Genomic DNA, 24,680 nt, shown 5'->3' on the forward strand with positions numbered 1-24,680 from the left:
TGAAAGTAGCTCTTCTGGAGAGATAAAAGCATCAATATTATGTGTCAACCTGGTTGAGCCATGGTGCCCAGTTGTCTGGTCAAACACCAGCATGGACATTACTGTAATGGTATTTTTCAGATATTATTAACATTTAAATCTTAGAGTAAAGTAGATTCCTCTTCATAATGGGAGTTAGCCTCTTCCAATCAGTTCAAGGCATTGAGACAAAAGATGGGGGTCCCCTAAGAGGAAAGAATTCTACCTCCAGACTGACTTTAGTCATTTGACTACATCAACTCTTCCCTGGGCCTCCAGTCTGCTGTCCTACCTCACAAATTTCAGACTTGTCAGTCACCACATCATATGAGCCAATTCTTTAAAAATAAACCTTTCTTTATATATACACAGATTCTATTGATTCTGTTCTTTTGGGAAAACCCTGACTAAAACAGAAGAGAAGCTGAAAATGTTCCCCTGAGCCAGATTGCATGAAAATTCCATGCAGAAGGCTCAGGACTTCCTGGGCAGAGAACAGGGAGATGCAGACTGAGGGATCAAGAGGAGAAGACTTCAGGATACAGGAATTTTGTGTCCAAATAAATTGGCAGCAGCTATGAATTGCAGCAGCAGCTAGCTACCCAGGTAGCGTCAGAAATTAACAAAGAACACCTGTGAGAACACCAGCTCACAGCACAGGAGGACAGGCCCAGGCTAACGACACCACAAAAATGAAGGAGCACACTAAGATCAGCATGTGACTCAGTCCTCGCTCTCAGCTCTCCAAGCAAGGTCACATTATTTCTCACTGAACAGCCTTCCCCAGAAGAGGCACTTAGAGAAGTAGAATCATAGCCCTGATTCCAACTTTGTACCTTGACTATTACATAAAAATATACTGGACTAATCCTAAATAGGCCATACTAAATTCAAACTCATCCTTATTTGTCAGGATTAAGTTCATTCCTCTCCTCCATTATGAACATTTGGAGCCTCTAGACAATAAAGATAAATTTAATTGATAAAGAAGATTACGTATAAAATTCAACTCCACTACATAAACTTGCTTCTTATTGAATAAAATTTTACTAACTTTAAACCAAAATTAGTATCATATTTTGATAAATTGACAACTCATGCCTGTGTGAGATAGTATCAATATATGTATATATGTAAACATTTCACACACTGTTATTCCAAGGTAACTGTATTGATCTACCATTAGTAGCAGGCCGAGTTTTCTTTTTCTAACAATGAAATCAATTAAGTAACATCCTTTAGTTCACCCTTACATTGATTTGCTGGCTTGTTATTTGTAGCTAACTGTTTTTCTTATTTTTAAGTCCCCGAAGGGGATGCAAATGGACAATCCCACTGATGGAAGAGATGGCCCAACCCATCACAGCAGCCCAGGGAAGCCGTTCCTGGTCCATCCACAATGCTACTTGGGCCCTAGGCCCTAGAGTCTTCTTGAAACTTTTATTTAATTCTCTCTTCAGAGGCTAAGACCAGCTACATATGTATTTATGAAATAAATGAGGAGCTAGCTACCCCTGAAATAGGTTAGGTAGCCTTCATGCTAACAGTTTACCAGAGAATGTTTAAGCAGTCTCAAGATAGGGACTAACTTCATAGTCCATGAAAAAACCAATGCAGACCTCTGTGAAAATTATTAGCCAAGGAAGGTCACTTGTGTCATGGGGAAGAAAGAGAAGGAGTACATAAATCTAGACATGAGATATTTGAACTAAATCTATCCATGGACATTTGATCAATCAACCCTACACATTCCTGGTTAGTTATAAGATTATACACCTCTGCTTCTTGTGTACATCAAGAGTCCCTTCAACATGCAAAGACTGAAGACTGTTTGGGGGTAGGGAGGGTTCTAAACTTCAGGATTTTCCATTTACTCTAGCATTCAACTGTAGATCTGCAAATAATTTTTTTTAATTGCTAATTTAATGCTGTGTAGTTCCTTTATGTTTTTTTGTTGTGTTTTTAATTTTTGTTATAGGGTGTATCCGCTAGTGTGAGAGAGACAGAGAAAGAAAAAGAGAGAGAAGGAAAGTGAAAAAATAACTCCATAGAGAATGGCCACACTACAATCCCTTCTCATCCAGTTTTCTCTCAGGGTTTTGGGCACACACACACACACACATGCACCCACCATAATTTTCAAGCCACAGTGCCAGGACCTGAACCATGCCATGAGGGATCCAGAAACCTAAATTCCATGCCACCTGTTGGTCTAACTTTATGCTTTTTTTTAGTAGATGCTTTGTTTGTTTTTTGAGATATTTATGCTATATGGCATATGCACTTGCCAGAGAGACAGAGACAGAAAGCAAGAAATCACCCCCTAGATGGACAGCCATGCCACAATCCCTTCTCCTCCATTCTCCTCTCAGGATTTTGGGCATGCATGGACATGCACCTGGTGTATTTAAGCTGCTGGGTCTGAGACTTGAACCGTGGTTGACTCTGTGGGAGTCCAGCAATGTAACCATTTCACCATCTGCGGGTCCCAATAGACCTTATTTTTAAGCCTAGGGAGGTCACTTGTAAAATAATTTTAGGTTCACAGAAAAAATAAAGCAGAAGGTACCGAGATTTCTTATATCTCTCTGACTCCACATATGCATAGTCCTCCCAACTGTCAGTATCCTGCAATGATCATTGATCTTAACACTGATACATTATGAGCACCCAAAGACTGTAGCTGACATTCGGATTCACTCGCCATATTCTGCATTCCACATGTTTTGACAAATATATACTGTCACATATCCACCATTATGGCATCATACAAAATAACTTCATTGTCCTATAAACGTACTCTGCTTCTTCTATTTAGGCAGAAGCTCCCAAAACCACTGATCTTTATACTGTCTTCATTGTTTTGCCTTTCCTAGAATGCCATATAGTTGCAGTCATACAATACACTGCGTCTTCAGAGTACCTTTTTCACTTAGTTACGTGCATGTAAGGTTCTCCCATATCTTTTCATGGTTTGATAGCGCATTTCTTTTTAACACTGAGTAATATTCCCTTCTGGGAGTATACTACAATTTATTTATCCATTCACCTCCCAAAGAGATCTTGGTTGCTTCCGAGTTTCGGCAGTTATGCATAATGCTGCTATAAACATCCATGTGCAGATTTTTGTGTAAATGTAACTTTATTTATAATTTTATAACTCAACTTAAATGGCTAGATACCAAGGAGGGGAATTGCTGGCTCCCATGGTTAAGAATAGGTTTGGATTACTAAGAAATGTCGAACTGTATTCCAAAATGACAGTATCATTTTGCATGTCCACCAACAATGAGTGAGAGCTCACGTTACTCCACAACCTTACCAGCATTTGGTGACATCAGTGTTTTGGACATTGGACATTTTAATAGAGGTAAAATGGTATCAATGTTATTGTTTTAAGTGGCAATTTCTTCATGACAGTCAGTGCTTAATATCTTTTTTCTTTGGAGAGGTTTTTCCTATAGGGTGCATGCACTCGCCAGAAAGAGAGAGACAGAGAGACAGAAAGTGAGAAATCACCCCCAGGGGGGATGGCCACACCACAATCCCTTCTCCTCCATTTTCCTCTCAGATCTTGGACACACATGCACACACCCCCAGCGTGAGTTTACGCCACCTGGTCTGATACTTGAAGTCAACTACATGGGAGTCCAGCGACATAGCCATTATGCCAACTGCTGGTCCCTTAATAACTTTTTATATGCTATTTACCATCTATTTATTTTCTTTGATGAGATGTCTATTCAGCCTTTCTATTTTAAGAATGAGCTTTGCTGTTCAGTTTTTGAAATGATCTAAGGACCAGCAGATGGTACAATGGTTAAGTCACTGGACTCCCACATAGTCTACCGCAGTTTGAGTCTCAGACCCAGTGGTTTGAAACTCACATTGGGCATGCATGTGGGTGCCCAAGATCTCGAGAGGAGAATGGAGGAGAGGGAATTGCAGCATGGCCATCTGTCCCTCCCCCACCCGGGCTGGGTGATTTCTCTTTCTGTCTGTCTATCTTTCTGGTAAGCTCATGTGGCCTATAACAAAATCTCTCTTAAAAAAAAAAAAAATACAAGAGGACCAGCAGTTAGCGTAATGGCTATGTCGCTGGACTCCAATGTAGGCGACCACAGTTCGAGGCCTGCACCTGGTGGCTTAACCTCCTGCTGAGTACATGTGTGTGCGTGCCCTAGATCCTGAGAGGTGAATGAAGGAGAAGGGATTGTGGTGTGGCCATCCCCCCTGGGGGTGGATTACTAAGAAATGTCGAACTGTATTCCAAAATGACAGTATCATTTTGCATGTCCACCAACAATGAGTGAGAGCTCACGTTACTCCACAACCTTACCAGCATTTGGTGACATCAGTGTTTTGGACATTGGACATTTTAATAGAGGTAAAATGGTATCAATGTTATTGTTTTAAGTGGCAATTTCTTCATGACAGTCAGTGCTTAATATCTTTTTTCTTTGGAGAGGTTTTTCCTATAGGGTGCATGCACTCGCCAGAAAGAGAGAGACAGAGAGACAGAAAGTGAGAAATCACCCCCAGGGGGGATGGCCACACCACAATCCCTTCTCCTCCATTTTCCTCTCAGATCTTGGACACACATGCACACACCCCCAGCGTGAGTTTACGCCACCTGGTCTGATACTTGAAGTCAACTACATGGGAGTCCAGCGACATAGCCATTATGCCAACTGCTGGTCCCTTAATAACTTTTTATATGCTATTTACCATCTATTTATTTTCTTTGATGAGATGTCTATTCAGCCTTTCTATTTTAAGAATGAGCTTTGCTGTTCAGTTTTTGAAATGATCTAAGGACCAGCAGATGGTACAATGGTTAAGTCACTGGACTCCCACATAGTCTACCGCAGTTTGAGTCTCAGACCCAGTGGTTTGAAACTCACATTGGGCATGCATGTGGGTGCCCAAGATCTCAAGAGGAGCATGGAGGAGAGGGAATTGCAGCATGGCCATCACCCCAGAGAGTGATTTCCTACTTTCCTTTTCTCTCTCTCTCCGGTACACGCTTGCATCCTATGACAAAAACCTATTAAGGAAAAGAAAGTATATATTGTAACATCCAGAGCTATCAGAGACCTTGTTTTCTTAAGTTGGCATATCTGGGACTAGCAGATAATGTAATAGTTACATTGCTGAACTCCCATGTAGTCAACTGAGGATCAAGTCTCAGACCCGGTGGCTTAAAACTCATGCCAGAAATGTGTGCATGTGTGCCCAAAATCTCAAAAGGAGAATGGAGGAGAGGGGATAATGATGGGCGAGCACACCTGCCCTATAGCAAAAACCTCTTCAAAAAAAATAAAAATACACACAAACACATACACAAACACAGATAAATTTACGTACTTCTACGATAATCCCAAAATAAACTTTTTTCCTAACATTCAGCTATTTCCATCCTGAGATAGAACTGAAGAATCAGTTATTAAAGAGAGTTATTAAAAAAAGCAAGTGGGGGGGAATCAAGTCACTATTTTGCAATCTTTTCTTTAAAAATGAAAAAATAGAACTGATTTTTTTTTCAGGGAGAAATCTGGACAACAATGTACCTAAAAATAATAATGCATATTGTCCAACTGGCCCAGAACATTCGCCACCTGACTGTCATTGTACAATTTTCACCTCTAAAACATTCACAGGACATGATGATCATCGCCATCGCACTTTGCATGATTAATTTGAAGGTCTGGGCTATTCTTTGAGCTGTCACTTTAGTTTTATGAGAAGAATGCTCATTTGTTATGAATGTCCTTGTATTTAATCCTTATCAATTTTATGGCCAAGTAAAACAGGGATCAAATTTACTACACACGCTCTGATTCATGAAATTATTTGAACAACTATTAGCATTGGACTGAAAAGACTATTACTTTCTAATAACCAAATCATGTCCAAATAGGTAAAAGCCAGGGATATTTATCTTCTGAATGTTTGTTATATCAAAAGACAATAAAGTACTACTGGGAAAGTCATAAGTATCATATTAGACAACGTTTTGGCCCAAGTATGGTTTAGAATATGGAATTACTTATTAATGGTTCCCAAGCAGTTTATAACAGATTTATAGGCAAGGCTACTGAGTGCACTGAAAGTACCATAACATTAAAAAAAAAAAAAAAAGTAAGGACATGGTCAAAATATCCTTAAACATCAATAATTTAGATAAAATTTAGAGTTACCTTCTACTATATTTTCAATTATTGGACAAAATATTTTTTTCTTTTATTTTCCTGGACAAAATCTTAAATATAATCATTTCAGTAAAGATCCTGTTCTTTCAGCCTTTTAATTTTAACATTAATTACAGTATAATGTACCTTACACTTTAATAGAATCTCTGACTATGTTTGGAAAGCCTTATTTGAGAAATGGCTGTCTGTACAATACTAGTAAGAAAGGAGAAAGGGACCGTAGAAATATAGTTAGGATATAGGGCCAAAATGAAATCACAAAAGGGTTAAGTATTATTCATCTATTATAAAGCTATAAATGACATATAAAAATAATAAAATTTTTAAAACTTAAAAAAGTTTTAAGATGGAGATAAAGAAGCTTAGCTGCTTGCTCGAGAGAAACAGCTTGCAAGTAACTCAGTGATTAACCTAAGAAGCATGACATAAAACAAAGGCTTATTCCCAGGCCCCACCACATACCAGGAAGAAGATAAGATAATGGGCTTTTATAGCCCAAAGCTCCTAGACAAAGAAAATTTCCTGACCTTCATATCCACTCTAAATTAAGAGAAGAATGACCAGACCCATCCAGCATTTCGCCCTCATGATATGTTGGAGGGGATGTTGGGGAAATGCATGCACAAGCCCCACCTAGAGCAAGCCCAGACAAAGCTGTCCCTGACCAAGAGAACCACCAACCTTCTGACACACCTCCTCTTCTGCAGCCCATTTTTCCGACCATTTTCTGCTTGGGAGCTCTGTTCTTCCTTCCTTCCACTTGCTATCCCCTCTTTGTGTCCGTATCTCTAATTCTTTGTTAATTGTGAACAAGAATCCATGTCCTCCAGAAGGTGTTGGGCCTGATCATCCCTGCACCCCCATATCCTCACAATTATAATTTTATCATCAAAAATAAAATGAATAAATTCAAGTGCAGATAGGATCCTGAAAAAACAACTATAGCAAAAGCAACTATGAATGCAATCACTAGAAAATCATTAAAATAAATACCCTATTCATCATTACTCATTAAATAGGTGGAAGTTCTAGAATATTCTTGGAAGTGCAAAGAACTCAGAAGGTCATTCAGCCCATCTACAATTTTATGGATGGGAGTCTATAATTAAGTATCCTAGACAAATAGTTTCCAGTCATTCTTCTAATGATGCTTGGAACATTCCTTGTATCAGTTCCCAGATCCAACATTTATTAATTACTTTCTAGAATGTCTTGCTTCTCTTTGCCTGAATTCTCTCCTGCTCATATTCCCTCCAGTTCACCTTCTGAAGAAGTTGCAAATAAACTTTTATTAACTAGAGTAGTGTTTATTAAACTCCAATCTAACCAGCATTTTTACTTTAATAAAATATCAGAGTGCATCGCATAAGTCCTTAATTACTACCCAGCTTAACAAACCATTTTATGAGTTTTCCCCTCTCTATCTTGCAGAGACCCATTCCTCTGGTTTCTTCTTGTCATCAACCTTAATCAGAGTGATTTGGTGCTCGGCACAAAGGGCCTCCACCAACTAGACATACACATCACAGTTGGATGCAAGCACACACAGGGGACTTGGCCCTGGTCTAAGGCTTTGGGGCTTCACAAATTCTATGTACTAGGCCAGTGTGGATAAGGATGGTCGTTAGGACCTCTTGTAAAACAGTTCTCATCTCAGTTATTCATATGTATCTCTGTGTGAACTGTATATTCATTTATACACAAGTATGTGCATGTCAAGAGGAAATATATTTCGGGGTTTTTTAGAGGTTTATTTGTTTGTTTTTTTGCCTTAGGATGAGGGTACTAGGCAGAGAGACAAAGACAGACACAGTGAGGAGGAAAGCGAGAAATCAACCCCCCCAGGAGGGATGATCATGCCACAGTCCCTTCTCCTCCATTCTCTTCCTGAGATCTTGGGCATGAGTTTCAAGCCACTGGGTCTGGGACTTTAACCACTGTTGGCCATGTGAAAAATCCAGCAATGTAACCACTGTGACATCAGCTGGCCCAAAAATATATTTCTTACCAAACATAGGGTTAAAATAATAATAATAATAATAATAATAATAATACTTTGAAAAACATAGGTGTCTAGGGACCAGCAGTTAGTGTAATGGCTATGTCGCTGGACTCCCACGTAGTCAACCGCGGTTTGCGGCCCGGACCCGGTGGCTTAAAACTCATGCCAGGCGTGTGTGCGTGCGTGCCCAAGATAATCCCAAGAGGAGACTAGAGGAGAAAAGATGGTGTGTGTGGTCATGCCCTCTGGGAAGTGATTTCTCACTTTCTGTTTCTCTCTTTGTGGCTGGGGAACGCATGCGCCCTATGGCAAAAAAAAATCTCTCAAAAAAAAAAAAAAATAGGTGTCTATTAGGACATCAAGAATTCTTCTTTGGTCAATTTCATTCTTTCTACAGTTGAAGACTATTTTCTGACCAGATATTTCCCCTCTTTGTGATTCACAAAATAGTTGTTATTCACATAATTGTACTCCTTGTTGACTGTCCAATTTTGCTTTGGAAAAATTCATAAAATATTTTCTTAGAGATAATTTGTTTACAAAATTATATAAACCTAGAATTTTGCCTCTTGGAAAATGAGACTAATTTAAAAGCTTTGATTTGTGACGTGATGTCTATTTAGCAATTAGTTCAATGAGAATAGCTCACAACCTCTCTATGTATCAGCAAACTTTTAAACTGTTATTAGAATTGACAAAATAGCTAGGAAGTGTTTTTTCCTCTATGAGCTGCAATTGAAACCTCAATTATAGTACAATAAATATCATGGCTTTGACAAGTAATACAAAAAAGCATTTAAGAAAGAATTTTTCTACACTAATTTGGCACAATATCTCGTTAAAGAGGCAGAAATAACAAACCTTAGTATTAATTCCAAGTATTGATAATATGCATCCTTCCTCAAATGAGGAGGTAAAAGGTAATGTGATAATATTATAAAATACAAAACGTTTCTTAAGTTTTTTTTCTTCTCTTCTTAAATCAATTTTATTCAGGTATAATATGCACAAAATAAAATAATATACATTTTTCACTGTACAATCTGAGTTTTTACAATATATATATGCTCACATAACACTCTTCCCAGACAATCCCTCCTAACCCATTCTGTGTAAATCAATACATACTTTTAAAAAATTATTTATTGTATTAAGTTTGTTATAGGGCGCATGTGCTCACCAGAGAGAGAAGAGCAAGGGAAAGTGAAAAAGCAAAGCAAGTCACCAGGTCTGGGTCTCAAACTGCAGTCCACAATGTGGGAGTCCAGCGTCTCAACCACCACACCATCTGCTGGCCCCCGAGATGTACTTTTGTACCTGGCCTCTTTGGTTCAACATACCATTAACATTTATCAATTTTGTTCTAGGTAGTTTGCTTCTTTTCATTACTGAGTGTTGCAGAAAGCAGACTGCAGAGAAACCCCACACCACTCAGAGAGCAGAACTTAGGTTTATAAGGCGGGCGGTCCCAGGGGAGCTTGTACTCCAAAGACTGGGCACCAACTTGCAGAAGTTATAGGGGTTATATAGTCGGAGTCACAGATTTGCAGACAGAGGAAACTCGAAAGTCACAAAACAGTTGCAATCCCGCTGGAGACATTTCCCAGCAGGCAATTTACAAAGGTGGAACAGAAACACTTCTTGTTCGCAAGCAGCTTTTAGCAAACAGGACCCATATCAGAGTAGTGCCCCATTATATGGATATATTATATGGATATATTAACTTTTTTCTACCCACCTATTGATAAACATTTGGATATTATGTTCTGAATTTGGGGTTATTATGAATAATTCTGCTCTATTTGCGAACAAGTCTCTCTGTGGATTTACATTTTCCTTTATCTTAGGTAAATACCAAAAATTGGAAATTGCTGAGTCATATGTTAAGTGCATGTGTAACTTCATAAATAACTGTCATACTTCTCCCAAGCAGTTGTGCCAAAAAAAAAAAAAAAAATTCTAAAGGATGTGTCTCACTCCCTGGAGAAAGACAGCAAGATTGAGATGGAAAATAAAGAGCCCTCCTACCACCACCACCACGGTGGACAGTCATTCTACAATCCCTTCTTCATTTCTCCTCTTGAGATCTCGGGCAAGCATGTTCCTCAAGCCACCGGGTCTGAAACTCAAACGGCAGCCATGTGGGATCCAGCCACCTTAACCACGGCACCACCAGCTGCCCATTTGTGCCATTTTATATCCCTAACTGATACATAGACACATGTGCTCTATACTCTGTGAACATTCAGTATTTTAATTTTCACTGTTCTATTAGTCAAGGTTCTCCAGAGAAACAGAACCAATGTACACATAGATATACGTGAGCATTTTATATATACTATGTAAACACACAGTATACATACGATGCATATACTATACATATAGTATTTGCAATGTACATACACAATATGTATAATAGGGTGTGTGTGTGTGTGTGTGTGTGTATTTTATATATACTATGTAAACACACAATATACATACGATACATATACTATACATATAGTATGTATAATGTACATACACAATATGTATAATAGTGTGTGTGTGTGTGTGTGTGTGTATACACACATATGACAGAGAGAGAGGTTCATTGTAAGGAGTTGACTCACACAGTAATGGAGGCTGAGAAGTCCCAGGATATGCAGTTGGCAAGCTGAAGATCCAGGAGATTTGATATGTACTTCCAATTCAAAAGCTAGCAGACTTGGAGACAACAGGTAGCATGAATGTATTGGATTCCCACATGACCGACAACAGTTCAAGCCCCAGACCCGGTGGCTTGAAAATCACATCAGGCATGTGTGCATGCTGTGTGTGTGAGAGAGAGAGAGAAAGAGAGAGAAAACAGAGGAGAAGAGATTGCAGCATGCCCATCCACCCTGGGGGATGATGATTTGCCACTTTCTGTGATCACATGTGCTCCATGGCAAAAAGCTAAAAAAAAAATTACAAAAAAAAAAAAAAAAAAAAGAAGAAGAAGGCTAAAGACCCAAGAAGAATCCATGTTTCTAAGTCCGAAAGCTAAAAAAATTTCAACTCAAATAGATTTTCACTTTCACTAGTTTCTTTTATCTATTCATGTCTTTAACTGATGAGATAAAGCCCACCCACACTGGGCAGGCAATCTGCTTTATGAAGTTTACTTATTCACTCATCTAAAAACACCCTCACAGACATGCCTAAAATAATGTCCGACCAAATGTCTGCGGACCTTGTGGCCCAGTCAGGTTGATATATAACATTAACCATCATGACTACTCAGAGTACAATCTTACATCTGTAATACATTCTAAACACTGAAAGGAATAACTATGATACAATATACTAAGACTTGTGACAAGACTGTAAGACTAACCAAGGAAAAAAGATGAAAGAGAAGAGAAAGCACAAGTAAGGAATTGAATAAAATGTAAGCAAGTGGCTCAGCTACAGCAGAACATGCTGCTAAGATACTTGTTCACAGGCTGAGGCCGCATGAGAGGCCTGAGTTTGATTGCTGACCTAGCCTGAAACAAGACAACCACAGTGGTACACCCTAGCTGGCTGGGAGGCAGGGGAATGGAGACCCCGATATGGCTAAATCCTGTCAAATATTAATTTCTCTCTCTCATAAATAAATGAACAAATAAACTTTCTTAAAAGCAATGTAGAGAGGGTTTATCAGTTTGGTATGCCTCATAGAGTTTATGTAAGTCACCTTTAGGGTACCACAGAAGATATCTTACTGCTGGCCAGATATGCTCCTTGATAATGGTAAATTCTGAAACGTCCTCTGGAGACCTGCCTTATAACTTAAGATTCTAAAACTACCAAGTCCACTTATTTCAATTATTCGCCTAACATTCACTCTTTTTATACCAAGCAAATGATTGTGATTGTTCTCTTTCTTCCTTCCTCTCTTTCTTTTTTTTTTTTTTGGAGAGGTTTTTACTAGAGGACACGTGTGCTTGCCAGAAAGACAGAGAGAGGGAAAGTGAGAAATCACCCCCCAAGAGAGAATAGCCATGCTGCAATCCCTCCTCCTCCATTCTCCTCTCAGGATCTTGGGCATGCATGCACATGCACCTGGCATGAGTTAAAGCCACCAGGTCTGGGACTCAAACTGCAGTCCACCGTATGGGAGTCCAGCGACACAGCCATTATGCAAAAGTGCTGGTCCCAGCAACTGATTGTTCTCAAGATAACCACCTCCATTTTGGGGAGATAGGAGATAGGTGTGTTAAAGAATATCGGGAAAACTTCCATACTCCTGCTTTGCTTTTCATGAACAAACTGCGACCTCATTTAGAAGGCTGTTTTTGGTTGGTTGCTAGGTTATAGCCAATCACAGAAGCTAGGCTCCAGTCAGTCACAGGTATCCTGCCTTTTAAACTGTGTTAATGCAGGCAAATTTCTGAATAGAACCATTCCAATTGATTTTCTACCTCATTCCTTCACTTTCATTTTTGTTCGTCACTTTTCCAACCTTGTATATGTCACTTTCCTTTTCCAGAACTTAAATATTGTGTGACTTCAAGGTTACCTGAAATTGCTCAGAAATCAGCACAGGGAAACTGCCTGATGCAAATCATGTTAAGATTTGTTAAATTAGGGACCAGAAGATGGCATAATGGTTATGCTGCTGGACTCCCACATAGTGGACTGCGATTTGAGTCTCGGACCCGGAGGCTTAAAACTCATGCTAGGAATGTGTGCGTATGTGCCCAAAATCCCATGAGGAGAAGGGATCGTGCCACGGCCATTCTCCCTGAGGGGCGATTTCTCATTTTCTGTCTCTGTCTCTACAGTGAGTGTATGCGCCCTATAGCAAAAACCTCTCTACAAAAAAAAAGATTTGCTCAAACTCCACTAAAGTAAATTGTCTGGCTTTCTATTTTAACAGGTGGAATACTATTTTTTCAAAACTTACACTCACGGAATTCTGAAGTCAGTTTGCTGAAAGCTCTTTGAGCTTAAGTTTAGAGGAAGAATTCCCACTTTCTATAAGCATACCCCAACGTTTACAGACAACAAAAGGAGAATCTCAATTGCTGACTTGAGAAGGCTAGCCTCTGACCATTGTGTAGTTGACCATAAGCCATGAAAATGCCCTCTGAATCAGTTCTGGGCTCCTATAGGATTAAGAATCTCTCAAAGACCATTGTGTTGGTTTATTGGGCACTGAAGTTCTAACTTGACATTTTCCCTTTCTTTTGTTTGGGTCAAAGGCTTCAGATATAGTTCTTTCAAGTAGAGATGGGGGTGACGTGAGGGGACAGTCCTAACGTGAAGAAAGTGTGAACGTACACTAGACTCCACTTTCCCATGCTGGAATCATACATGCCATTTGTAGGTATGAGTTCAGTGAAAGGTTTTTCAGTCTCGGAATTTTGTGTTTTTAGCATTGAGTAAAGATTTGCCAGTTTCAAATTTTTTTATTCTTTATTATAGTTTGCTATAGAGCATGTGTACTTACCAGAGAGAGAGAAAGAAAGGGAGGAAGAGAGGGAAAGTGAGAAAGCACTCCCAAGAAGGGATAGCAACACTGTAATCCCATCTCCATTCTCCTCCCAGGATTTTGGGCATGCACATACATGCGTCTCAGGCCTCCTGGTATAGGACTCAACTGTGGAATCCAGCTGCCTTAACCACCACACCACCGACAGGCCCCATCATGATTTTCTTTATATTCGAAAGCTTTTACAACTTTCGAGTGTATGAACTGGAACATTTCATAAGCATTTTATTCTTTTAAGCATTTATGATTATAAATATGAGTTCTTAATTTTGCATATGGGTTTTTCATACGCACATTTTACCAAAAATGAGCACCTATGTGCCAAGAATGGTTCAAAGTGTTCGGTGATATTTTTTTTATATTGCCCCAGAGGGCATGTGTACTCACCAGAGAGAGAAAGGGGGCAGGAGAGAAAGCACCCCAGCAGGGTGTGGTCATGCTACAATCCCTCTTCCTCTATTCACCATCTTGTCAGGATTGAGACACACCCACACTTGTCTGGAGTGTTTTTCAAGCTATCAGGACCAAGATTAGAACTGGAGTCAGAGTGCTCCTTGATGAGGACCTGGTACCTCTTTTGTGAAGCGGCAGCTGAGGAGACTCTGGCGCTCACCATGGCCGACGAAAAGCCCAAGGAAGGAGTCAAGACTGAGAACAACGATCATATTAATTTGAAGGTGGCAGGGCAGGATGGTTCTGGGATGCAGTGTAAGATTAAGAGGCATACACCATTTAGTAAACTAATGAAAGCCTATTGTGAACGACAGGGTTTGTCAATGAGGCAGATCAGATTCCGATTTGATGGGCAGCCGATCAACGAAACAGACCCACCTGTACAGTTGGAAAGGGAGGATGAAGATACAATGGATGGTTCCAACAGCAGACAGGAGGGGTCTACTAAAAAGGGAACCTACTACTTTACTCCAGAACTCTGTTCTTACAGACCAAGAATACATTGTCAATTAGAAAACCACGATTTGGTTTCAGCACATCCTGACTACTACAGTGTAGTTTTCTCTCTTCTTTCATTTTCCCTTCCCCATTCCTTTACTGTACATAAAGTAACTGGTGTATGTGCACAAGCATATTGCATTTTTTTAACTAAATGGCCAATGGTATGTTTTGATTGACATCAAATGGAGACGGGATGGGGAAAAGTGCTGGTTCTGTGAAAATCCCCCCTTTTCTCCATTAGTGGCCGCTCATTCAGCTCTTATCTTTATATCCCAGTAAGTTATTTTGCTCTCACTGTTTTAAAAAAAAGAAAAAGAAAAAAGCATAAAAATCCTTGCATACCTTGTTTGATTGGAGAATTTTAATGTTTTTCATTTATCATTGTAAAACCAAGGACAATTTTATAACTTTTTTGTACGTAGCCATAGCTGTTAACATGTAGGGCAATCTGTCTTTAAGTAGGGGTAAATTACTATTAAAGGAAATAAAAAGGAATCCTAGATAGTTTTCCCTTCAAGTGTCTTATTGTTTAAATAAACTTCTTGTTAAAAATGACAAAAAAAGGGAACCAGCAGTTAGCGTAATGGCTATGTCGCTGGACTCCCATGTAGTCGACCGCGGTTCGTGTCCCGGACCCGGTGGCTTAAAACTCACGCCGGGTGCATGTGCATGCGTGCCCAGGATCCCGAGAGGAGAATGGAGGAGAAGGGATTGCGGCGTGACCATCCCCCCTGGGGGGTGATTTCTCGCTTTCTGTCTCTATGTCTCTCTCTGTCTGTCTGGCGAGCGCACGCGCCCTACAGTGAAAATCTCTCAAAAAAAAAAAATGACAAAAAAAAAAAAAAAGAAAAGAAAAGAACTGGAGTCAGACATGTGGGATCCAGCTCTCCACACCCAGCATTTAACCAGTGTACTAAGGGACCAGCCCTGCCTGATGATTTTTAAATGGTTACCAATATGACCCCTATTTTACACAGAGTGGGTGGATAGCACAAATTTATACAGTACTTAAGAGCTGAAAGTGAAACTCAGACAAACTGGCTGGCTCCAGCGTGTATTTTTTGTAGATTTTTTTTTTCACCGTTAGTCACATGCACTCACTGGAGAAAGACACAGAGAGAGAGAAAGTGAGAAATCAAACCCCCAGGGTATGACCATACTACAACCCCGTCTCCCCCATTCTCCTCTTAGGATTTTAGACACACATGCTCACACACCCAAAATGTTTTTCAGACCTCCAGGTCTAGGACTCAAACTGCGAAATCAGCCCTGTGGGATCCAGCACCTTAACCACCATGCCACCTGCTGGCCCTAGTGTCCACATTATTAAGCACGGTGTTACACTACCTCTTCATAAAGGAGTCCATTCTCTTTTCTTGAGGTGATTAAATGAAGTTAAAAATACACTAGGCCAAGCTCTGGAGGAGCACAGTCTGAGAGGCTGGAAGCTTACGGGAGGCACAGGTTAAGGGTTTGGTGCCCAGGCCAGTCTGACCACACTGGGCACAATTGTGCGTACCTGTGATCCTGGCTAATTGGAGGCTAGGGCAGCACCATGATGATGAGCAAGACACTGAGAAAAATGCCTATTTCCATCTGTCTTTCTGACTCGTGACCCTCCTCTCTGCTCATCTCTCTCCCATAAAAGGGGGCAAATGAGACAAATAAAAGGTATTGTGCCCTGTTGGGTAATATAAGGCTTGGGAAGGATATGATTTTGAAATCTTCATATAGTTTCTATGTCATTATAAGGAAATCTTATCTGTATTCCCAAAGCAAAACAGGCACACTACCATTTAGATACTATCATTTTTAGGTATTCTAAAGATAGAGGGAAAACCCAAAAGGTATTTTTCCCACTCTCTACTCACTCTTCACACATGCAATACAAAACTGATGCTGAGCCCCCGAGGTTTTTTTCCCCAAACACCAAGCAAACCATTCATTCTGCAGCAGTTTTTCCAATGGATACCAGCGGAGTGTCCTCGAAGACAAGTCAATTCTGACACTATTTGGAAACAGCATCCCACAGGTTGAAAAGCTCAGACTCAGACACTATCCCCGCCTCAGATGCCGATCACAAGCTCCAGGTTGTGGCCTGTGCTTCTGACTGATTTGCCATAAACTGGGGTTCCCATGATCCCCTCCTTGGATTCAATATGCTAGAATGATTCACAGAACTCAGGGTAACATTTTACTTATATTTACCAGTTTATTATAAAAGATTAGACCTATTGTGTATGTGCACAGTCGGTTTAATAAACGTTGGTTCTTGGCTATCTTTAAAATAAAAGATTCTTGGACAATGAGATTAGAGGAGCTTCTGGATAACTGAACATGTGGCAGTGCCTGGAGGCGGCGCACACCCATAAAGGGCATGGAAGCTCCGTGCTCCTTCCCCGGTGCCTCGCCCTGCGCATCTCTTCAGCTGGCTGTTCATCTGTGTCCTTTAATACCTGTCTGTTTGTTTTTAATTTGCTGGATGGCATGTGTGCTTGCTGGAGAGAGACAAGAGGAGTGAGAAAGCACCCCTCATTGGAGATGGTCACGCCACATTCTCTTCTCCATTTCTTCTTTTGGGCCTTTGGGCACAAACACACACACATGAAAAACACAGCAGATGGCGTAGCAGTTACACCGCTAGACTACCACATAGTCAGCCATGGTTCGAATCCCAGAACTAGTAGCTTGAAAATCATGGTGGGTGCATGTGCATGCCCAAGATTCCTAGAGGAAAATAGAGGAGGGAACCAGCAGTTAACGTAATGGCTATGTCGCTTGCCTCCCACGTAGTCGACCGCGGTTCGTGTCCCGGACCCGGTGGCTTAAAACTCATGCCGGGTGCGTGTGCGTGCGTGCCCAAGATCCCGAGAGGAGAATGGAGGAGAAGGGATTGCGGCGTGACCATCCCCCCTGGGGGGTGATTTCTCGCTTTCTGTCTCTATGTCTCTCTCTGTCTGTCTGGCGAGCGCACGCGCCCTGCAGTGGAAATCTCTCAAAAAAAAAAAAAAAAAAAAGAAAAGAAAAAAAAAATAGAGGAGAAGGATTTCAGTGCGGTCATCCTTCCCGGGTGATGATTTTGCTCTATTTTTCTCTCTGTCTCTGTCTCTCTCTCTCTCTCTCCCTCTCCCCCCCTCCCCCAGTGAGTCCATGTGCCCTAAGGCAAAAACCTCTTTAAAAATTTTAGAAAGAATTTTTTCTTTTTAAGGTTTTGCCATAGGGCACATGCATTCACCAGAGAAAAACAGAGAGACAGTGAGAGGGAAAACAAGAAATCAGTCCCTCAGGGAGGAGGACAGCCAAGCCACAATCCCTTCTCCTCTATTCTCCACCTGGGATTTGGGGCATACACACACCTAGTGTCATTTTTAAGCCTCCAGGTCTAGGACTCAAACCATGGTTGACCATGTGGGAGTCCAATGCCATAACAACTACACCACCTGCTGGCCCTGCAGAGCAAGAATTTTTTATAGACCTTGAGCTTCAGTTCCCTGTCCTTTCCTTTCCTGGTGGTTAGGATGGAGCTAAAAGTTTCAACTCTTTAATCCCCTAATCACTTGGTCCTGCTGGTGAGTAGCCCCTTGCTGAAGTCTATCTAGGGGGCTTGCCCTAAATTATCTCATTAGCATAAACTAAGGTATAACCAGAAGTTCTGAAACAAAAGATACCCCTATAGCTTAGAAAATCCCAAGGAGATGAGGAACTTTGTACAAGAATTAAATACTTAAAAGATGCTTCTATCACCCTTATCACTGAGGAAATTACAAAGGACTAAAGAGCTCTGTGACAGGAACTGGGAACAAAGACAAAACATATTTCACATGTAACTACAGGTATATTAATCACAGATTATTTTTGAAAGTCCAGAAATAGCATCAAGCAAACATTAATCATTCAAAACCTTGCATTTTGCTGATGATCTAATTCATTGACTTTTAGATTTTTTTCTGTTCAACGTTTGTCATAGAATTTTATATCCCTCAAACAACAAATTTTCACATGACTAGGCAGGAAACTACCTTATACTTAACTAGTAGGTATCATAAATGTAGTGTGCTCCACTTCTGACTTTGGTAAAGAGAATACATCTAGTTACTACTCTCTTTATAATAATATCACATATACCTGAAGTTGGTAATTAAGTTTCCCCTGAAGGCTTAATAAATATGATTCTTGAAACTGTCTTTATAAACTCCATTTCCCTAACCTGTAATCAGTTAATTATGGGTTCTCATTGAGTTCTCTTTAATGTCTCTGAAAATTGTTGAGAGCCAAACTGGACACATTCCATAATTTGTTACTGAAGTATCTTTATCATCATGAAATTCTCTTATGAATGCTGGCTTTGGTATCAGAAGACTTGGTATCTATTCTGCCCTTTCTAACTTACGATAAATCTAACTTATTTTTATGGTGGTTATATAGATAATAGGAATTAGACTAGAGGGTTTTTTTCGTTGTTTCAAGATGATTTTATGATTTTCTCCAGTGAAACAATAATTTTCAATGGATATTTGTGCATAACTAGCTTTTTAATTTTTGCATTATCTTTTAAAGATTCTTTTTTTGAAGAGGTTTTTGCTATAGGGCATGTGCACTTGCCAGGCAGACAGAGAGAGACAGAGAGACAGAAAGCGAGAAATCACCCCCCGGGGAGATGGCCATGCCTCAATCCCTTCTCCTCCATTCTCCTCTCGGGATCTTGGGCACACACGCACACGCACCCGGCGTGAGTTTAAGCCACCAGATCCAGGACGGGAACCGTGGTCGACTACATGGAAGTCCAGCGACATAGCCATTACGCTAACTGCTGGTCCCAGATTCTTTTTTCTTTACAGAGCAAATTATTCTTCATTTATCCCCATGGAGCTTCACTATATTTTTTTTCAACTTGTCAAAGTCAATCAAAACTCTAGTTTTCTACAAAGTAAGAGATTCACTTAAAATATCTATTCTTCCATTCCAACATACAATGTCTAGGGGGGAAAAAAGAATATTCCAGTGTGTATTAAATCAGGTTCAAAAATAAGATAGTGTGTTTACACCAAGTTTCATCAAAGAAAAGAGTAGCAGGATTAAGAATAGGTCAAAAGGTAAGATTAACCAATCTTTACTGTTTCTCTTCTATTTTCTCCTCTTCCAATAATATTTACTTAATATCTTCATTTACTATGCCACTAGATGTTATGCCAAGAGAGTATAACAGATGTATTGCTTGTCCTTGAAGAACTCAGATCCTAAATTAGTTATCACTGAAGTGAGGAAAAGGGTAAGATTAGACTTAAAATATGCAGAGAATATATGACTTTTTCAAAGTATGTGTGCTTTTACCAATATGTGCTGGTTGAAATCTGGTAGAAAATAAGTCTTCATCTCTTAGGCTGACCTCAAGACTTAGGCAACAGCTTTTGCCCTGCTCACTTCAGTGTGACTTTTAGGATGGCTCTTGTCTGGAAGCAGATGCCGTCTTTACCCTTTACCACTACTACTTTCTCACAGCTCTCTCCTCCCCTGTTCCTCCTTTTCCTTCTCTTGCCCCCCATTGTGCCCCACCCACTTACTACCTTATTTTCATATAGATAACCTAGTTCACGTAGTTCACATAAAATCAACCCCATACTCTCTTTACCACCTGGGCTCTCAAAATTATTTCCAACTTTTTTCTTAAAATTACTCTTGATGTCTTCCTTTCTATGATAGAGAATTCCTAGGATATAATAATAATAGTTATAGCATATTCACCTAAAGAGACTGGGCATCTCCGGTGCAGGAACTATAATATAAACTGTTCTTGCTGAGAGTGAGATATAAATATTCCTTTTATTTATTTATTTTTTTAGAGAGAGAGACATTTTCGCTGTAGGGCACACGAGACTATTTCTCATTATCAACTAAAAAAATGTTGTTCATGTTTATAAAGTCCTAACGGTGATCATCATATTGAAAAACAAGATTTGTGCTAGCAGCCCTGTAACCTACTTATTAAGAGAGCTGGATTCCACATCGCTGACTATGGTCTGAATCTTGGCTCCTGAAGCTTGAAAAATATGCTGGGCTGTGGGAACCAGCAGTTAGCGTAATGGCTATGTCGCTGGACTCCCACGTAGTCGACCGCAGTTTGCGTCCCGGACCCGGTGGCTTAAAACTCACGCCGGGCATGTGTGCATGCGTGCCCAAGATCCCGAGAGGAGAATGGAGGAGAAGGGATTGTGGCATGACCATCCCCTCTGGGGGGTTGATTTCTCGCTTTCTGTCTCTATGTCTCTGTCTGTCTGGCGAGCGCACGCGCCCTATAGCGAAAAATCTCTCAAAAAAAAAAATATATATATATGCTGGGCTCATGTATGTGAGAAATGGAGGGAAAGGGAATTGCAGGTGATCATACCCTGTTGAGTGATTTCTTCCCCCTCTTCTTCTCTTTGTCTCTCTGTCTCTCTCTGGTGAGCACACCTGCTCTCTGGCAATTTAAAAATATATAGTTGTGCTTTTTTTCTTTTTCAAAAAATTATATATTGAGTCAAGACAAGTGACAGTAAATAAAAGCATGATAATGGAGAGGTGTTAAATCAGGTAAGCCAACTATGCTGAATGCGAACCAAATCATTTTAAAAATGTATGTTAAAGAAGCAGATGCGTTTACATGGCAGTTTAGGTGCTCTTACACATTGCTATTTATAGAGCATGGTGTAAATCTACTGTTCATTTAGTTACAGCTCAGTTGTTAATTGTGTTAATGAACAAGGTATAGTTTGAGCCACTTATATAAGCATGCAAATACTTTCCAGCAAGAAAAAGTGTTTTCTCCTCTGCAGGGGCACATATATAGAAAACTTCTGATTGTGCATTGATTCTGGTGACAATGTTAGAGTCGATAAAAGTTTAAACACTTGATGGATTTTGTATATGCAGTGGAAATAAAATTCAGTGCAGTTATGTTCACAGCCTTTTTATTTTTTGCTTGGCATTTTTCAAATGCTTATAGAAGAGGTGAATGTTTTATTGACTAGCCAACCCAATGATTTTTTACTATGTATAAATAATTGCAAGGTGTTTCAGCAAATTCCAGTTGTAAAACCAACTGGAGTCAACATTATTTGGTAAATTACTGTAATTCCTTACTTAACCATTTTTTATATTTCAATTAGCTTTTTTTCTCCACTAGGTACTAAACTATAAAGTAAATGTGCAGTTACAAATCATTTTGTCATGCCTGGACACTGCTATTTCACAAAGAGCAATCATTTTTTGATACATAAGCTGTCAGTAAAATAATTGCATTTACCTTTTAATTGATGTGTCTCTTTAAGACCATCATTAACAAACCTCCTTTAAGGATTAGCCAGAAAATATCTTCATTTAATTAACACTTTTCTGACACCATACAGTCCACCTTTGTCTTAGAGGGACAGAGGATGGAAGAATTTTTGAGGCCCACCAAAAAATTCATTCTAGGCCGTTTATTCCTAGTTGTCACAAAGAATGAACTTATGAAGCCTTTTAAGGGGGGAGAAGGAAATGTTCTTTAATGTTGTCATCATCTTGTAGTGGCGGAGGTGGGTTTCATTCTCCTTTCCTGTGTATAAATGTGGAACGTCTGTGGGAGTAAATGCCTGTGCAGCCTGGCAAACAAAAATAGAAGGATTTCCATTTTGAAATTTCCTTCCCGGATATTGTTGGGGATGGGAGGTGGGGGTAGGGAACAGATCCCATGTATGGTATTTTAAGTTGATATTTACAGTTCTGACCAAGAATAGTCAGATTCATCCATCGTTTCAAGACGATGAGCCTATTGATGATGTTCTTACCGTCCTGAGCATCAGATTCACCTATGTAGACAAAGGCAGGGTAATGTAACATTTTAGCAAAGACACAGATTACATTACCAGCTGCTTAGTTCAAGTCTTCATGACTACAGATCAGAAAGTAATTTGAATAGGAAAAATCCTATTTCCTCAATGCTTTCTGCTAAATTAGTTAAGACTGTCATTCCAGATTAAAACTCACAGGGCTGGCTCCATGGTCTATTAAGGCACTTGGATCCCACCTGGCCAGCTAGACCTGGCAGCTTAAGAAACACTCTGGGGGTATACCTGAAATACCGACCAAAGGGAAGGAGATACAGAAGAAAAGGGATTGTGGTGTGACCATTCCCCATGGGAGGATGCTTCCTCCTCTCCCTCTCTCTTATCTTTATCATTCTCTGTGAGCACACACACCCACTAGCAAAAAATTTAAAAAAGAAACAAAACCTCACACATTTACTTCATTTAAATAAGAAGAATAAATTAGATTGGCTTATACCAATCCTTCTTTATCACAGTCTTAGACTAACTTTTTGTCATACCAAGTTAATTTACACAAATTGATTGAAAGCAAAGGAGAAATTAGTAACTAGAGCATTGAGGATAATTTTGTTTTTTTTTCTACTCTAGCAGTTGAAGAACAATATATGTATTTTTAATTTTTTTTAAGAATTATGTTTATTTAATTTTATGGTTTTTTTCTACTCTAGCAGTTGAAGAGCAATATATGTATTTTTAATTTTTTTAAGAATTATGTTTATTTAATTTTATTTATCATTATTTTTATTTTTCAATTTGCTCCAGGGTCCATGCACTCATCAAAGAGAGAGAGAGAGAAAGTGAGAAGGCAACCCACCAGGTCTAGGACTCAAATGATGGTCAACCACGTGGGAGTCCAGCACCTTAACCACCAAGCCACCTGCTGGCCCTGAGATATATATTTTTAATTACTCTACTATTGCCTATCTCGACTTTTCTATAAGTAAATTCAGCCTGATTCTATTCACCATATCAGGTATGATAAATATCCTAATTCTTGGTATTTAGCAGGTAACTACTCAGCTTATTTTATCATGTCAGAGAAGTTACATTAATAACATTTTAGTACAAATGTGTCATATATTAAAAACTGCATGTTGGGAACCAGCAGTTAGTGTAATGGCTGTGTCGCTGGACTCCCACGTAGTCGACCGCGGTTCGGGTCCTAGACCCGGTGGCTTAAAACTCATGCTGGGTGCCTGTGCGTGCGTGCCCACGAGAAATGAGAATGGAGGAGAAGCGATTGCGGCGTGACCATCCCCCCTGAGGGGTGATTTCTCACTTTCTGTCTCTATATCTCTCTCTGTTGGCGAGCGCACGCACCCTATAGTGAAAATCTCTCCAAAAAAAAAGAAAAAAATAACCTGCATGTTATGAACGTATTAAGTATGTCCTGTTTCAACAATGTCATGCTGATTACGTTTTTCTAAACTTTTATGTCTCAAGAAAAGGGACTACAGTATGTTTCAGTTTAATTTAAATATTACTTATTATAAAGCAATAATGGTCTAATGCACTGAAGAAAACCCTTACAGTTGCTGCTACCTCATAGTCAGAAGCAAGTGTTATTATAAAAAAACAGTCCTGGGCCAGCCCATGGCATAAGAGATGATGGAGAAGGAGTACTGGCGTGACCATGCCCTGTGGTGGTGGTGGGGGGTGCTTTTTTACTTTCTCTCTCTCTCTCTTTTTCTCTTTAAACCCCAAGTACACATGTCCTCTGGCAATATTTAAATTTAAAAAGGAAAGGGTCCTGAAGTATGAAATACATAAATCAGGTCAATAAATACAGTTTGATGTGGAGTAAAGATCAGTAGGGATGAGTAGAAAACCATAAGGGAGACTGATGGGACCAGCAGTTAGCATAATGGCTATGTCGCTGGACTCCCATGTAGTCGACCGCGGTTCGAGTTCCGGACCTGGTGGCTTAAACTCACGCCGAGCGCATGTGTGTGCATGCCCAAGATCCCAAGAGGAGAATGGAGGAGAAGGGATTGCAGCGTAGCCATCCCTCCTGGGGGGTGATTTCTCGCTTTCTGTCTCTATGTCTCTCTGTCTCTCTCTGTCTTTTTGGCAAGCACACACGCCCTGTAGCTAAAACCTCTCCAAAAAAAGAAAAAAGAAAACCATAAGGGAGACTGAACCCAAGTTTAAAC

The 24,680-nt window shown here is 39.9% G+C and overlaps 1 pseudogene; it reads left to right on the plus strand.

Annotated features, from left to right (window-relative positions):
* Positions 1 to 14,294: 14,294 nt before the first annotated feature.
* Positions 14,295 to 14,630, plus strand: LOC102499613 (small ubiquitin-related modifier 2 pseudogene; annotated as a pseudogene).
* The last annotated feature ends 10,050 nt before the right edge of the window (positions 14,631 to 24,680 follow it).

Source organism: Tupaia chinensis, unplaced genomic scaffold (assembly GCF_000334495.1).
Source record: "Tupaia chinensis unplaced genomic scaffold, TupChi_1.0 Scaffold145082_1, whole genome shotgun sequence".
NCBI lineage: Eukaryota > Metazoa > Chordata > Mammalia > Scandentia > Tupaiidae > Tupaia > Tupaia belangeri.